The sequence below is a fragment of the Nipponia nippon genome, unplaced genomic scaffold, assembly GCF_047370975.1.
Source record: "Nipponia nippon isolate SJK-2023a ecotype South Korea unplaced genomic scaffold, ASM4737097v1 scaffold_9, whole genome shotgun sequence".
In the NCBI taxonomy this organism is placed as follows: domain Eukaryota; kingdom Metazoa; phylum Chordata; class Aves; order Pelecaniformes; family Threskiornithidae; genus Nipponia; species Nipponia nippon.
In genome coordinates, this window is record NW_028262413.1 from 17,747,084 (window position 1) to 17,762,628 (window position 15,545).

Genomic DNA, 15,545 nt, shown 5'->3' on the forward strand with positions numbered 1-15,545 from the left:
CATCTAATTTCCTCTTACGATTTTCTGCTAAGGTGTGGAATAGGATATTAGCAGTTAGCATTAGCACTGTAAGCACATTTGCACCATAGCTGAATTGTGGCTGGCTAGAACAGCACAGCTGCTATTTGCGGCGGTCTTGGTGGAAGAGCTGGTGTGCAGGCAGCTGCCAGGCTGTTCCTCAGCAGGCAGCTCCCTGGGGGTACCTGATCCTGGGAGATGCAAGTCTGTCGTGAGTGTCCTGCCACTGCTGCAGTCAAAAGCCCCATTGGCAAAGGAAGGAGATGGCTTGTCTGAAAACCATCCCGTCACCTCCAAGTGCTCTTTCCTTCAGGACCCAAAGGAGCCTTTTCCAAGCCTTTCCAAGCTTCCTGGCCTCAATCAGCCTGGCTGGTCCTCAGCCATCAGTGTTTTACAAATGTCTTGAACTGTGCTTCTTGGCTTGGAGGGGTTTCCTTGGAAACCTGATGTCCTGTAATTTAGTGAGGAGACAAGGACTGACATCAGGAAAGGGGCAATGCTGGAGAAATAGTTACAGAGAGAAAAGAGAGCATGGGGTCTGTCTATATTCCCTTGCAGAGGCGGGCACGAGCACTAGCTGAGCGTAGGAGCATGGGCTGAGTGAGAAAGCTGGTTATGTTCAGATCAGTGGAATTTGGCAAGGAGATACCACTTCCCACATGCAGCAGGGAGAAGCTCTTGGGTTAACCCATTGATTCCAGACAAGCCGCTTGCATGATGCTCTGTTGTGCTCTGCTTTACAAAACCAGGCAATCTCCTGCACAGGCAGAGAGATCTGCTGCCCTTGGGTTTTCACTTGTGATGCCACAAGCCCTTAGGCAATATGAGTGGGAATTTATCTTTTTTCTTTTTTTTTTTTTTCCTCCCCATGGATGACTTTGTCTTACCTCTCTGATTTGAACAGTTAGAGGGACCACAGATCCCAGGTGCTTTTGAAAAGTTTCTCCCTTTGTTTCAAGTCATGGCAAAAGCACAAAGCTCTGAACACAGGTAGAGTTAAACTTCTGCAGTTCCCCACCAGGAATCGCAGGTAGCTGTTTTTGAATACTTCCAGCAGCCCTCTGCACATCCCATCCCATCCTGCCTACCTCGGTGCTGCCTGGCAGAGCCTGGCAGCTCAGCCCGGCTGGAGCGGGAAGGGCAAGGAGAGCAGGTATGTCCTGAGAATAAGGGTGACTGCCATCTTGTGAAACAGGATAGCAAAGAGTAGGTTCCCAGGGCAGTGCAGTGAGGATTACTTGTGGTCACAGGCACCAGTAGAGAGACAATGCAAAGGCAGGGACAAAACAAAGGCATGCCCCAAACAACTGCAGGAGCGAGGTGTGAAGGGGTAATGGAGACAGCATCAGGAGCCCAACAAGCAGGACATGAGCTCAGGGAAGGGGCTTTGGGGTTACTTGTAGCTTGCTTTCCCGCGCTTGTGTCTACCCTTACCCCTCTCCTAGGACCTTATTTCTTGGTGTGGCATCAAACACGCTTCTAGCATGATGCAAGTCAACCTCTGCAGCTCTGAACTTGCCTGCTGTTGCGTCACCCAGAGACGCACGTGGGAAAGCAGACTCTTCCTGCCACTATTTGAATTTGGGTGCTCACATTTCCAAGGTAACCAGGTTATTTGCGGGCTGTTATTTTCTTTTTTTATCCTCTATGTGAGCAAATCAGGCTATTTGCAGTGTTGCAAAGGCATGTAAATAGTTCAGCTAATCAACACATCCCTGTATTTACAGCCAACTGGCACAGGCTGTGATAGTTGTGCTCTGGGCTGCTCGGAAAGTGTGTGAAAGTGGGCTTTTGTCTGGATTTTGTGCTGTTTGCTTCTGTGCTTCCTCAAATCTTTCTCTTAATCATGTTTCAGGTCAGAGTGCTGGGCTGGCTAAATGTAATTTGGGATGAGAAGGTGGCTGAGGAAATGTCCAGCAGGTAGGGAGAGCAGCTCACGGGAGTCCCATCCAGCCTCCACGTGCTGTTCCTGCGAGTTCCTCTGTTCAAGCTGCAAAGTTCCCCTTTTGCTGGCTTTGTCTTTTGACCTTCTTGCTGTGTCGCCCAGCAGCACGGGCCCAAAGGACAGGCTGCAGCAAGGCCACACAGAGCTACCACGAGGTCACTGCTGGATCCCCGGCCCTGACGTGAGATTTGGGTGGGAGACACCACCATAAAAGTGTGCTGTGAGGGAAACAGCTGTGTTGTGTGCTGGCGGTTGTACTGCGCTGTGGAGGCTCGCCATGCCGAGAAGGGGGCAAGTGGGTGCTGAGAGCTGCCACGTCCAGCTGGGAAGTGTGGGGTCTGGGCTGCCACACGTGGTTCAGCTAGTGACGTGATGATGAAGCAGCAAATATACGTGTTTCCCGGGGGCCATGCTCAAGTTTAAGTGGTTGTTTGTGTGGCATCCGTGTGGTATCTGCCTTAAATTGGCGGGAAACCGTGAGGTGGTTGGACCTCAGGGCAGCACTCTCCTCAGGGTGGGCAGTGGCAGCCATTTTGTGTCTCTCCTCTCCACGGCACACCCGTTCCTGTCATGGCTGCTGCTGCCCTGAGGGGAGTGCACCAGCCCCCCTTCCTGGGCCAGCAGGGCTTTTGTGTGTATGTGGGAAAATTATCTCTGTGAGCACTGTCTCCTTTTCCTAGCCTAGCTATATCTCTGCTCTCACCTTTTTCCACCCCAAAACACCTGAGGAGCTGCCATGACACCTCGGGTGGCACCTGAGGGGACCCCAAATGGTGGTCTGGGAAGGCCTGAAAGACTCTTGGCCATCATGGTGGTACAGAAACATGGCTGGGTCCTGCGAAGAAGGCGTGCGAGGATGAACAGCTGGGGGAAGAAGGCTCTGTGCAGCTGGTGGTAGTTGAACCCCTCAGCCTGCAATGGCAGCGGTGGTCCTTGGCAGCCATGATGGTGCTGGCACCAGCGGTCAGAGGCGATGAGGTGCTTGCAATGGAAGGATAAGTTTCTGGTGCCTCTGGGCTCCCTGACTCCTCCATGCTGCCCTGCTCAGCCATGTTGCGATCACGGTTTTGGGTTGGGAGCTGGGTCAGGGCGGAAGCTGTGGTTCAGCTTTGATGGCTTGGTCAAGGGCTGGAGGTTAATTATGGGTTGGGAATTAATCACGCAGCAGGCACAGAGACACAGGCTGGCTGTACAGCCCCAGACTGCTGGTGCCCAACCTCTGTGGGCTGTGTGGACCCCTCAGTGCTGCGACGCTATGGACCCCCCTCCCCTGCCTGGTGCAAGGCAAGACCACCAGTGCTCTCTGGCCTTTCTTTCTCCCTTCTGGTTGTTTGTGCTCATAGTTGAACTTGCACTTGTTCTGCATTATCCTTATTTGCTTTCCCTGGTTTCTCCACTGCTTTCTGTTTTTTCAGATAGTTGGGATTTGAGGTACTCTCACCTGGCAGCTGCTCGTGCGAAGCTGTGGTCCTTCTGTAGGAGACTGGAACCTGGCAGAGAAATATCGTGGCATGTTGGAACTGGAGACCAGCTGTGCTATGGGGAGATTTGGGGGGGATGTGTGTTACTTCTGTGCTGTTCAGTGGTGCAAGTGATCCAAGAGCACGTAGGACCTTAAGAAGTATCTGGTGAGGGAACCAAGTATGAGTGGAGGAAGGGGAATCCAGACAGATTTATTTATTTTCCTACTTTCTTTCCCTGGAGAAACATCTGGCTTATGTAAAGCCATTTGCTGGGTTTCTCACTGCTTTATTTTGAAAGTCTCTGCATTCAGGCACTCTGCTCTTCTCATCAACCTGCCCTTCTCATCTCCCACCACTGCCTCAAGGGCAGATTCTTCACAATTTGGGGTTTTGCTTTTATGAAGCTTACTCTTTGTTTCTGGTCTGTGTTGTCTTTTTCTTTTCTTTCCTTTCCTTTCCTTTCCTTTCCTTTCTTTTTCTTGTAAAGGACTGCTCTGCTTGTGGTTTTGCCCTGTTTTCTTCTGAGAAGTGAATTGTTGTGATAAACCCTGCACAAAGTGGGAGGGAGTGGACTGGTGCGTTGGCGAGACCCTGGTCACTGATACAGCATTAGTGAAAGCCCTGTCCCAGCAAGAAGCTGAGCTCTGAGGTTTAATTGCGGATGCAACACCCTAGAAGCACAGCATTTTTCTGTATGGGAGATTTTGAATGGAAATGTGTATGGGGGGGTGCAGTTAGAGGGGTTGTGACTTTGGGTTTGGGGTAAGCACTCTCCTTCCTTTCGCCAATGTGGCTCTGAATTGGACCCATCATTTTACCATGCAATCCTGGCAGTGAAGTGCTCAGTACCTGGTGGAAGATTTGCAGCTCTGCTCCAGAAAGCTGCCCTCTCCTCCAACAGAACAAGGATCAGCTCTGCCGTGAGCTCCGTCTCCGTGTCCTCTCTGCCATTCATCACCTTCCCTCTGCCCTCATTCAGGCTGTTGCCTTTGAATGATCCTGCGCTAGAGGTTCAAGCAGGCTCCTGCATGTCTTGGCCTTGCATCCAGTTGGCAGAAAGCTGAGAGAGATGTTTGGGAAAGTGTTGTGGGCTTTTTTTTTTTTGTTTGGGTTTTTTAATTTTTTTTTTTAACAAGAAGCTTCACTATTCATTCATTCCCCAAATAGCTTTCCCTCTCATTGGACAACATCTTCCTGCTAGGACAGTCCAAGCCTGTTCTGACAGGCAGCTTATCTGCCTCGCAGCTCTGACTGCTTCCTCTGTCTCTCCTTTGTGTGGGAGGTGTTTTGTCTTTCCAAACTTCTGCTGACTTTAGTGGGCGCTAGCTTGTGCCCAAACATGCACTGATAGCACAGTTCAGTGCTGAAATTCACCGCTGATTTTTATTTATGTCCCTGCAGCATGTTTTTCTTTGCAAGGGGGAAGGACTTAAGTGGTTTGGGGAGGGGCAGGAGGGTTGTTATTGAAAGTTAGTGAAGCAGAAGTTCTCTGCTGACCCTGCCTGCCTCTGTCCAGCAAGTCCTGCAGCAGAACATGGTGAAGGCACTAGTGTTGAGGGGTGCCATGCTGATGGGGCTCCAAACAGGGGGCTGAACTGCACAAATACTGTGTCTGAAAAAGCCCAGAGCAGCCAGCTTGTTGCTTTCCTGTGTTGCCAGCTGCTCAGGCAGTTTTAGAGAAATTCCCAGTCTAGTTTTAAATCTGGTAAAAGTGGAGAGAAGTGCATGTGTGTGCTTGAAGCAAGATTTACAAATGTCAGTATTTTTAATAAAACAAATCCAGTCATGTTTGAAGCTGCTGTCTGCCAGTGTGCATTCCTGATACAGAATCAGTGCTTCCACTGAGATGCAGTTTCCAGTCAACATGATGGGACTGCCACTTCCTACCTGTGGCTCGAACCAGCAGTAGCCAGGAAAGCCCCATCTTGTTCCCTGTCCATGCTCCTCTTAGAGCGCCTGTATCAGCTCGGCGCCTGCAGCCTCGTCCCCCAGACTGGGCTAGCCGGGCCCCTCTCAGATGGGAAGGGAGAGGACAGATCCTCTTAGGAGAGGGACATTCGTCTTGTGAAGAGCACTTCTGGATCATACGTGATGGCTCCCCTGGAAAATGGGGGGCCCTTGCAGCTTGTGTTGATTGGCCACCAAGAGACGAAGCACTTGACCTCAGAGATGGGACTAGTGGTGAGTTACACGCAAGGACACTTTCCCTGCCTCAGTGTTAAAATAAAGTTCTGACTTCTGGGAGTCCAGAAGAACTCCCAGATGTCACTGTCCTGAAATAACTATGAATGAAACTCTGGATGATGGTTAGTTTTCTTGAATCTCCAAAACTTCTGTGAGCCTGTTCCTTGTGTAGATACATTTGGTTTTGTCTATGGAGTTCTTCACTTTTCTTTCTGAGCTGTGGGACACTTCCTACTGGCCATGAGATGCCACCATGCGTCCAGTGCTACTGCATGTGCAGCGGAGGCTCAGGGATGTTTGTAGGTCAGGGATGACAGATACTCAGCAGGACTCATAGGTGCTATTATTTAATTGCATTCCAACAACAGCGAAAGCAGTAGCAAGAGTAATAAACAAATTATAATCTACATTATGAAGCTGACAAATGCCACCCACTCATTACCTGTCTTTAACCACTCTCATTACTACCCAGTCTTTGTGGGAACTAATCTTGCTGCTCAGTGTCCGACTTGTTCACTTAATACCATTATCTGAAGCAATCGGCCGCTCCTTGTGAAAGAAGAGGAAGGTGCTTTTCCTGAGGCTTCTTCTCTGGGTGCTGAAATGCGGGCAGCTCTGGGGTGGAGGAGACTGAAGGGAGCACTTTGCAAAAGCATGGTGTAGCAGGGAGGTGAAGACTGAAGTCCACAGGGACAGTCAGGGCGAGGGGCTGGGGGTGGGTGGCAGGATGGAAGATTGTCACTAGGAGGAAAAGGCTGCACTCTGTCTCCCTAGGATTGAGGAATAGTATCCAGCAAAGGGATGTTAAGGAGAGCCATGGTTTTTTTCTCTCCAGATGTTTTCCAGGGTTTGGGAAAGCAAGCTGGGTTGCTGACTAATGACAGTTCTCTTTGCGGCTGCTCCAAGCCCAGGGCATTGCAGGAGGAAGTCCTGGTAGTATTGCTGTGGGGACCTGCTCAGGCTCCCCCCAGGAAAAAAAATTGGTCTCCAGGGATTTCTTGCAGTGGTCTGGCATAGCTTGAGTTCAGCAGAGTCAAGGATGCTCAGCCTCCTTGTTGCCTGGCTGCTGCCATTACATTGTCTCAGTCCGTACTAAATGTTAACAACTGCGCTGTGCCTGGGGTGCAGCTATTCTCCTTTCCTCGCTGACGCAACTGGGAGCTTTCCTGGGGGAGGTTACTGAGACCTGCAAACTGAGGAGTTCGACTGAGAAGGCAGATGGGAAAATAGGTCTTTTTCAAGATACTCCAGGCGTGGCTGGACCCTAGTCAGCCAGAGGTCCTATTGTGCTCTCAGGGTTTTGAGATATCTCATGGAGGTCTCTAATGGGCAAATAATAAGCTGAAAGATGGGAGACAAAGACTGAGAGGTGAAAGGCCATATTTCCTAGTGAAGAATTGACATCAGTCAAATGTGACAAGGGCCTGTCGAAGGCCAGAGCTTTTGAATGTGTCTGTTAATGATAAAAAGGAGTAAGTGGCAGATGATGAAGTTTGCTGCTGATTCTTCAGAGTAGCAAAAACCAAAGACTGCACTGAATAACTGTAGGAAGTCCTTGCAATGTGGAGTGGTGGGGTTGCAGCATATGATGCTGAGAAAAGCAAAGCAATCCAGGGGCAAGAGGGAGTCATCTTAATCTAAAATGCAGTGCAATGGGCTCAAAATGGGATAATGCCACTTGGGAGAGAGATCTCAGAAGTGCGATGAACTGTGCTATAGGAGCAAGGCTTGATTCTGAGTATGGTCAAAAAACCCGAAAACAATTGACTTCTAGGAAAAGAGCTGAGAATAGACTGTATAAATGCACTGTATGAATCTGTGGTGAACAAATGTGTTTATGTAGGTTTGGGGGAGACTGGAGTAACTAATGCAAGGAAAATCCATTGAGTGCTTTTAAATATCAATACATAGTCTCTTGTTGAGAAAGTCATGCAGCTGCAAATAGTTGGAGCCTGGGAAAGCATTTGTAATGATACACAGCTACATGCTTGGCCTGTTTTTATACTCTTCCCTACATGCTGCTGTCAAGTACCATTGAAGACAGGACACAGGGCAGGATGAAGCTTGATCCAACCACAGTTAGTGGCTGTGATTCCTCTGCTTTTCCCAGAAGATGCTGTCCTGGAGTAAGCTGTGTGTGGCACAGTGCAATTGTGTGTGTATGAGGAGCTTTTATGGAGGTTGGAGATACTGTGTTCTCTTTCTCTCTGTTCAGTGAAGAGAGCTGCCAAAGTGCATGGCTGGAGGAGAAAACTCCTGAGGTTATGGTACATCTGTTATCAAAGGGACATTGCAATGTAGTGTACAACAGCCAAAGCAGCGAGAGGGGCTTTGTACCAACAGAAACGTCTTGTTCTTCACCAGCACCAGTCACTCTGAAATGAACAATTGATGGAAAGCCATTGCCCGGATCAACAAACCCACTTCTTGTCTCCTCTGAGGACTGTTTGGGCAAGAAACCAACTCCAAAAGGATTTGCTTTCTTCGACTTGTCCTCTCTCATCACTTCTTAAGTACTGTGCTTCTGGTTAGGAAGAACTGGATGACATGGAAGTGGCTGAATGGGCCAGGGCAACTCATCCTGCCCTCAAAGCCCCATGTGCTACTTTAACCCACACCACAGTGGGGCGAGACACTGTGTGGGAGTGTGAGACAAGTTCCTAATGTTCCTGTTGATCAAATGGCCCACTGAGTCTCCTGATCTGCTCTGGTGATAAGTCATAACAAGGACTCTCTCTTAATCCTCATTATCCTCTGTTGGCGCTTCCTGCCCACATACACTAGATATTTCCTATCAACAGGGAGTAACCTCTGTGGAAGATAGGATCAGATTCCCAGGAACCAGGCTGTAGTAAGAGTGAAGAAAGAATGAGGAAACTGTCCTAATTTGAGGCTAATCTTATAAATACAGGGCTGAATACAGACAATAGGAAGAGAAATGCTAGGAGAGCTTTAGCATTTAGTTAGGGAAGGATCATCTTTTGCCAGGAGTAGCCTTAATTGTAACCTATGATGTGGTAAAGTTGCTGTTTGATCTCAGCTTTATCAGAGGGGAAGAGACAGATTCTGCTTTGTGTCACCAGAGGAGGAGTAGCCTGAGAAAAGAACAGGGAAAAGTGTCTTTAAAAGCATTTTTTTTGTCACTTGTGCACTAATTCAAGCTGCAGTGCATGGATGGAGTGCTTTATTTCTCAGTTTTGATTTGACTAAAACACTAAATAAGGAGGAGAAAAGAGTTGTGTGATTTTTTCCTGAAGCAGATGTGCTAATATATCCATTGTGTATTTAATGCTGCACAGCATTGCTGAAAATGCAGAAACCCACAAATCCTTTCTTCTAGCATAAGTGGGTTGGTGGGGTGTTTCTTTCTCCTACCTAGACCCATAGCTGGAGCCTGTACCAGTCAGAGACTTGGCCTGGCACTCATGCCTACCTTTCATGTGGGCTGGGTGGAGTGTGCTGAAGCTGTTTGTGGTAGGGAGTTCTCTACAGACAGTTGCTTTTATGAACCTTTTTAGGCAACCTGTTAAAATGAAGAGTTGCCTCCTACCTGTCCCTGTCCTATCCACATCACGGCACCATGCACAAAACCCATGGTGCCTCTGTGCATTTCATTTGCAAGCAGGGTGAGACCATGTGCATGGTTGTGAGAAATGAATTGCCTTTACAGGGGTGTGTGAGGGTCCTTAACCACATATTCATGCGCAGCTGGTATTCTAGCATGATCCCATAACCATACAAATGACTACAATGCAACAAGGTGTGGACACTGGTTGCTCATTCTCACCCTGAAGGCGGTGTTGCAAGTTCCTGGAAAATGCCGTCATGTCCTTGCGGGTTTGGACTCGTCTGGCTTTTTACTAGCCATCCAGCTCACAGGTGCTGGTTGGTGTTTTATTTGTTGCCCAGCTCTGGGCTGATCACTGTTTCTTTCTTTGGAAGCTTTACAGGCCTTGTCTTGGACCAAGTTTGTGAAGCTACGGTGACATACAAAACCCCTGTTGCTTCCTGGAAACTTTCCATCCCTTTTAGATAGTCCAGCTTGGACAGGAGATCTCACCAGGCTTGGCCTAAGACAAGTTATACAGTAGTTCCCTGTCCCAGGCTTCCTGTATGAGTTAGGACAAGGCCTTTCATCTATCTGTAGGCCGTCTGTATCTTAGTTGCCCACTTCCTATTGTTTCTGGCCCTCCCAGGATAGCTGATTTTGTCCTGAAAGTCAGCAGAAGAGTCATGCCATTTGGACTTCCATTCCTTCCCCAGGTGATTTTCTGTGTTGTTTTCTCTTCACCATAGCAGATTATGTGATCTAAGGGTTCTACTTTATTATAAACAGCGCACAGTTTGGCTCTGATGGCTGGTTTGGTTTTGGTTTGTGGTTTTGTTTTTGTTTTGGTTTTTTTTTTTTAGTTTTAAAATGACTGATGCATTTGGGCTCTATTTAAGATGAACTCTGTCAGGGAACAGGGCTGGCTCAGAGGACATACACAGTGGTGTGGGCACACCAGATCCTCCTTTGTGCTAAGTTTACTTTGATAAAGGGTTGCTAAGTAGTGCCTACGGGTGGTTGATGCAGCTGGATAGTGAACAGAGTGCTTGTAATTGCTTCTGCTATCTTCAGGGATGTGCTTCCAGCAAGTCACGACACCTGGTAACGTGCTTGTAACATCTATTAACCTTGTAATTTTATAAGTGGAGCTCTAATCCTGCCTGATTGCCAGTCAGGTCTGGAAACATCCACTGTGATGCTCCATGGTCTCTGCTAAAATGCTGTGCCTGGTCACTGAGCTCACTAGATTTCGCTGCCTTCGCTGTGTTCTCCTCCTTGCCAGATGCCCCACTCCTTCGCATAGGTTGAAGCCCGCCCTTGTCTATTAGTTTTCTCCCCAAGACCTTCTGTAGCGTGGCTGTTTCAATCTTGATTGTCTGCTAGCCAGGTGCTGCTGTGTGATATTTCCCCCTTTACAGAAGGCAGATACCCTGCAGTGAAGGAGCTGTGAGGCTGTAGGGGCCAGCATTCCTGCAAAGCCCTGATTGGCCTGGTGAGGCACTGGAGTTTGGGCAGGTGGAAGGACTGGAGGGAGAATTTAGGCTTGCTGCAGAAAGATGACAGACTCAAGAACTCTTGTTTTCTGTATACTGTTGGGATCTGGTCTGCTGCAGGAAGGGGAGTCCCTGTGCTGCAGGCTGACTACAGAAGGCACACGTCAGCCACAGGATGCTCAGCCAGGCAGGAGATGGAGGGAAAGGAATGTCCTACGCAGGCTGTGAGCAGACCCTGGACTGAGCCACCAACAGAAAGTTGGTGGCAGAGCTGGAATTGAGCCCTGAGCTTATAACAAACCAGCTTTTGCCAGAACCTCATGGCCCAGCCTTCCTCTCCAAGGCCTTCTCTAAGCAGAAGCATAAGGTGTCATGCCAGAGTACCTGGGGGTACAACTGCTGGGGTCCTGATCCATAGCTATCCCCACCTGGGAAGGTGCCCCCTGGAGAAATGCAGGCAGCAGCATCCTGCCATGTGGGAAGCCCTGAAGAAAAGGCTCAGCCAGGAGGAGGTGCAGAGCACACAGGAGGATCTTGGGGTGGGGTTTCAGGCTGACTTCCAGGTCCAGCTCTGGGGCAGCCCTGGTAAATGCTCTTCACAGCACTGGAAAGGACTGGTATTCAGTGAGCAGGATGGGGTGGATGCTCCACGCCAAACTCTCGCTTGTCTCCTTTCTCCTTAGGACATTCTTCATTCATTAAACTTGCTACCAAGGCAGCTTTGGTGGAATTAACCAGTTTCCTGAAAGTGGAAGCCTTTCCTGAGTGAGCACCCAGTCTTGGGGTTTGGGTGAACTGCCATGTTTGGAAGAGCAGGGTGGGGAAAGCGGGGAGTTTTGTTGTGTGCTCCATTACCACTGACTCTGGACAAGAATACAAAGCAACAAACACCACCAAAGAGCAGAGAGCCAGTTTTAATTGCCTGCAGTCAGATACTCCTGGTGAGCAGAGAGCAAAGCTTTGAATGGAGAGCACAGCCTGCCTCTAGTCTATACGTCTTCATCCTTCCTGGCTCTAAACATGACTTCAGGTGTGTGGCTCCAAAATAAGCAGTGAGAGCCAGTTTAGGGTGGGTGCTGTCTTTTGCCTTCCACTTTCTTCAGTACCCCAGTCAGCAGGGACGTGATCCCAGGCAGCACCCCTGTGGCACGGCTGCCGTGCAAAATAACAGGCTGGCAAGCCCTGACTCCTTATTTATATTTTGGTGGAGGTTTTTATCGTGTTTCCTGCAGACACGGACTGAGAGGAATGGGTGGTTCTGCTGTTGGCATGCCTTTCTGATAAAGGCCAATGTCTTTTAGCAAGCCTCATGGCTCTTGAGTTGCTGTTGGGTCTCAGTATATCCCCTTTTGCTGCTTCACATGACCGCTTGCTGGAAGACAGGTGCTGCGCCTGCTGGAAGACAGGTGTCTGTGCAAGGAATTTTAAGAAGTTACTTAGCCTGTTTACTTTTCAGTTTTATAACCCTTATTCTGTTTTGTTTTTTTTTTTTATTCTTCCTCTGCCCTGGAAATCTGTCCTTTACCCTCCTCAAGTAGAGAATATTTACAGGAATCTGTAATTTGTTAATTGAAACTGCTTCTTGCTTCACATGGAAAAAAAAAAGCAAACTGTTACTGCAACACAATGGAAGTGTAAACAGGAAAACATACAAAAAACCTTCATTTTGGAGACATACTCCCTTAAGAATGCAAAACCTTCTAGGCCTGGAAGGTCTGTGAGTCAAATATCAATTGGTGTGATGTACCAGAAAAGGAAATGTTTAACTTTTTTATTTATGTCCAGTAGAGCTCAATGAAGCCTTCAGAGAAAAAAAACAACTGAGAAGGATTCAAAGGGAAACAGCACATAGGGCTTCTGGCTGTGTATGCAACACTTTTTAAGAGTTTCATGGGAATGTTAATAGTTTATTCTCAGCAGTGTCAATGGAATGCAAGTCTGTAATTTGGAAACTTTTTGCATGGCTTTAAAATTTAAAATAAAGCAGAAATTTGGCCTAGATTTTAAAAAGTGACTATGGAAGTTCCCCCCAAACCAGTGGTGAGATAGCCCATAAACAGTGTCCAGAAAACCAGGTCCCTTAAGGCTGTCTCTGTTTGGAATCCAAATTTAATAGGTGATTTAGGCGATCTCATGTTTGAAAGTCACTATGTGATTTGGGCAACCAAAGGAAAAATTTGTGAATTATCTATTAGCTGAAATATGTTCACATAAACCATACGCGGCGTAATTGAACATAATGAGTAAAGTCATCAAAACTGAAGTCTGTTCATGGCTAATTTGTGAACTGACAAAGGAGCTAAATCATTTGATGAGCATTTGGTTCCAAATTGTACACCTAGCTCTAGTGTCCAGCTGTAAAAGAGCAAAATGTTTAGTTAAGCTCAGTATTGATGGTTTATAAAGATCAGATATATTGTTATTATTATTGCTTTATTTGGAAAAGACTTCAGAAGTCTTTGGAGTGTCTTTTTTTTTTTTTTTTTTCTTTTTTTAACCCTTTTTGGCAGGATGCTAGCAGACAGTTATCCCCTCTGCAGTTGGTCAGACAGTTAACAAGCAGTTTATTTGGTCTGGAAATTCGGAGGAGTCCTTGTCTCTGCTGTACTGTGATCCTGCCAGGCAGGACAGCACTTTTCACCACCATGATTTGAATTAGAGCAAAGGAAGAACAAACTGTCACTATGAGCTGTTCCAACCAACTCCCTTCTTCTGTCAACTGCCAACCATGATTTTATGTTTAATTATTTGCATTACATCATTAGTCCTGTGCTAGATGTTGTACGAGGCTAATGATGTAAAACATACACTAGGTTTAGACACTGTACAGGCTTCCCTGTAGGGCATATGTGCTAAAGTGTTTGAAGTGCTGAAGGAGGGGAAGCTGGCAAAATCTGTCCTATCCCCTCCCCTTGAAATAGTAAGATATTTAACATGTTCATTTAGCCTGCTCATTAAAACAGAATATTCTTCTTCAGAAGTACATCCCTGCACTAGTTAGAATCTCCTTTAGGCTTTCTGTGCCGTGCATCCAAGCAGGACATTACTGAGGGAGACCTTGTCAGAGGTCCACCGTGCTCTTCCCACTGGAGCAAGCCCAGGCCAGGCACTGGAACAGGCGGTTCAGGAGCGCATCAGATCAGTTATTTGCAGACCTTGGGCAAAGCAGAATGCATCAGAGTCTTGGCTCTCCGGAGCATAAAAGTCAAAGTACCTCTTCTGAAGGTGCCTGGTAATTACAAGCAGATCTCCTCCCTTCCAGAGCCTGTGGTGAGGGTTGGCTACTTGTTATTGCCCTAATGTTATTTCTGCATCCTCACAGCCTGTGTGTACATGCGTATTTCCACTTGCTCTTTTATCATGTTCTCCTTTCTGAGCTTCCCTTTAGACTGTTGATAAACTGTCTGTATTGCTTAATATGGGCGAGGGTGTTGTGTTTCAGAGGGTCTGGCAGGGTTTCTTATAGAGTACCTGGATGCACAGGAACTATTAAAGTGTGGTCTTGCGGTCTAACAGTCGGGCAGTGTCGCCTGCTGGTTCCCTCCTGGCGGGAGTGTGCTCACTGCAGATGCCAGCTGGTATGGTGGGGATGAAACTGGGAAAGGATGTCCTGTGTACTGGTAGTAAACCTCTGAGCAAAGGGGGCTAGGAAGAGGAACAGGCAGTGCTGGTGGCAGAGGAGGGACAGCCTGACTCGCAGAGCCCCTGTCCTATGCTCACCAAGTCTGGTTTGAGAGGGTGGAGAGCGAAATCACCTCTTCTCGCACATCTGTTGGTGTCTCTGCCCTCCTGCTCTCATACAGGGCTGTGTATGTAGTGTCTGTGGAAGCAGGGCAGGACAGCAAATGCCCGGATGCCTCACTCTTTCTCAATCCTGTGGCCAGACTTGTTGAGCCCAGTCCTCTGTCACCTGAATCAAGCCTGCCTTAACCTGGTGGAAGTGAGGTCAGGGACTGGAGCTGGGATGCATCCTCCTATTCCCATGGCTAGCCCTATGCTGAGAAACCCAGGAGCCGATCACGCTCCACTGCTCTGGTAGGAGGTGCTTGCCCTTTACCCCTCTCTGAAGTGGTTGAGTCTGTCTACACTGAAAAATGCTCTCCCTTCGGAAGAGAAAATATGGGCCCTGCTTCTGTGAGATGCTGCAGGGTGGCCAAACATCCTCAGCAGATAGAGATCATGTAATTCAGGTGGACCACTAAACTTTTAGGCAGCAATTAGGACTTAGGCAGTAACTCTGAGTCAACTAATACATCTGGGTGTTGCCTTGGCATACTTCCGATGGCAAATCCTTCCTGTGTAGGCTTGATGTTCTTACATTCTCTGCTGGCCTCCCAAGTGCTCCACTTGGAAACCTGATCAAAAGCCTGTGGTCATGCCAAAGGGAGATGTCCCATTGAATTCCCTGGCTTTCCTTTGGTCCTCTAAACCTGCAGATAATCCCAGGCAGTTTCTTTGATGCCTTCTTCCCCAGTGGATGAAGTAATTATGACTTCTGTGCAGCAGGCTAATAGCTCTGAAGACTTTAGTCAGGCCGATTAACAACAACTGTGTTTTAATAAAAAATGTTCTGGTAAATCCTTCTGAATTGCAGCCCTAATTACTCTGCAGCCTGATGTGCAGCAATTGCAAAGCTAATAGGATCACCTGAATCCAGTTAATGAATCCTCTGTTATGGCTTGCTGTGACTCACAAGTTGTGTAGTATTTCTTCTGGTCTCCCCTGCCCTGCTCCATTCCCTGGTGAATATTTATGCTCTGTATTGCCAAGGGTGAGGGGGTGTGAACCTAAACTTTGAATGAATTAACTTAAGTATATGTGCATCCTTCCTCTCATTATTTCAAGGGACTGTAAGGATTAAGAGCCTGGGCTTTTTGCTTTGGTCTTAAGGT

At 47.8% G+C, this 15,545-nt stretch overlaps 1 long non-coding RNA gene across 1 annotated transcript in view; it reads left to right on the forward strand.

Annotated features, from left to right (window-relative positions):
* Positions 1 to 15,407: 15,407 nt before the first annotated feature.
* LOC148050140 (uncharacterized) overlaps positions 15,408 to 15,545 on the forward strand; it is a 313,700-nt gene continuing 313,562 nt past the window's right edge. Inside the window, exon 1 of the long non-coding RNA XR_015701357.1 lies at positions 15,408 to 15,543. This is a non-coding gene — a long non-coding RNA (uncharacterized LOC148050140). The remainder of the gene's footprint in view (positions 15,544 to 15,545) is intronic.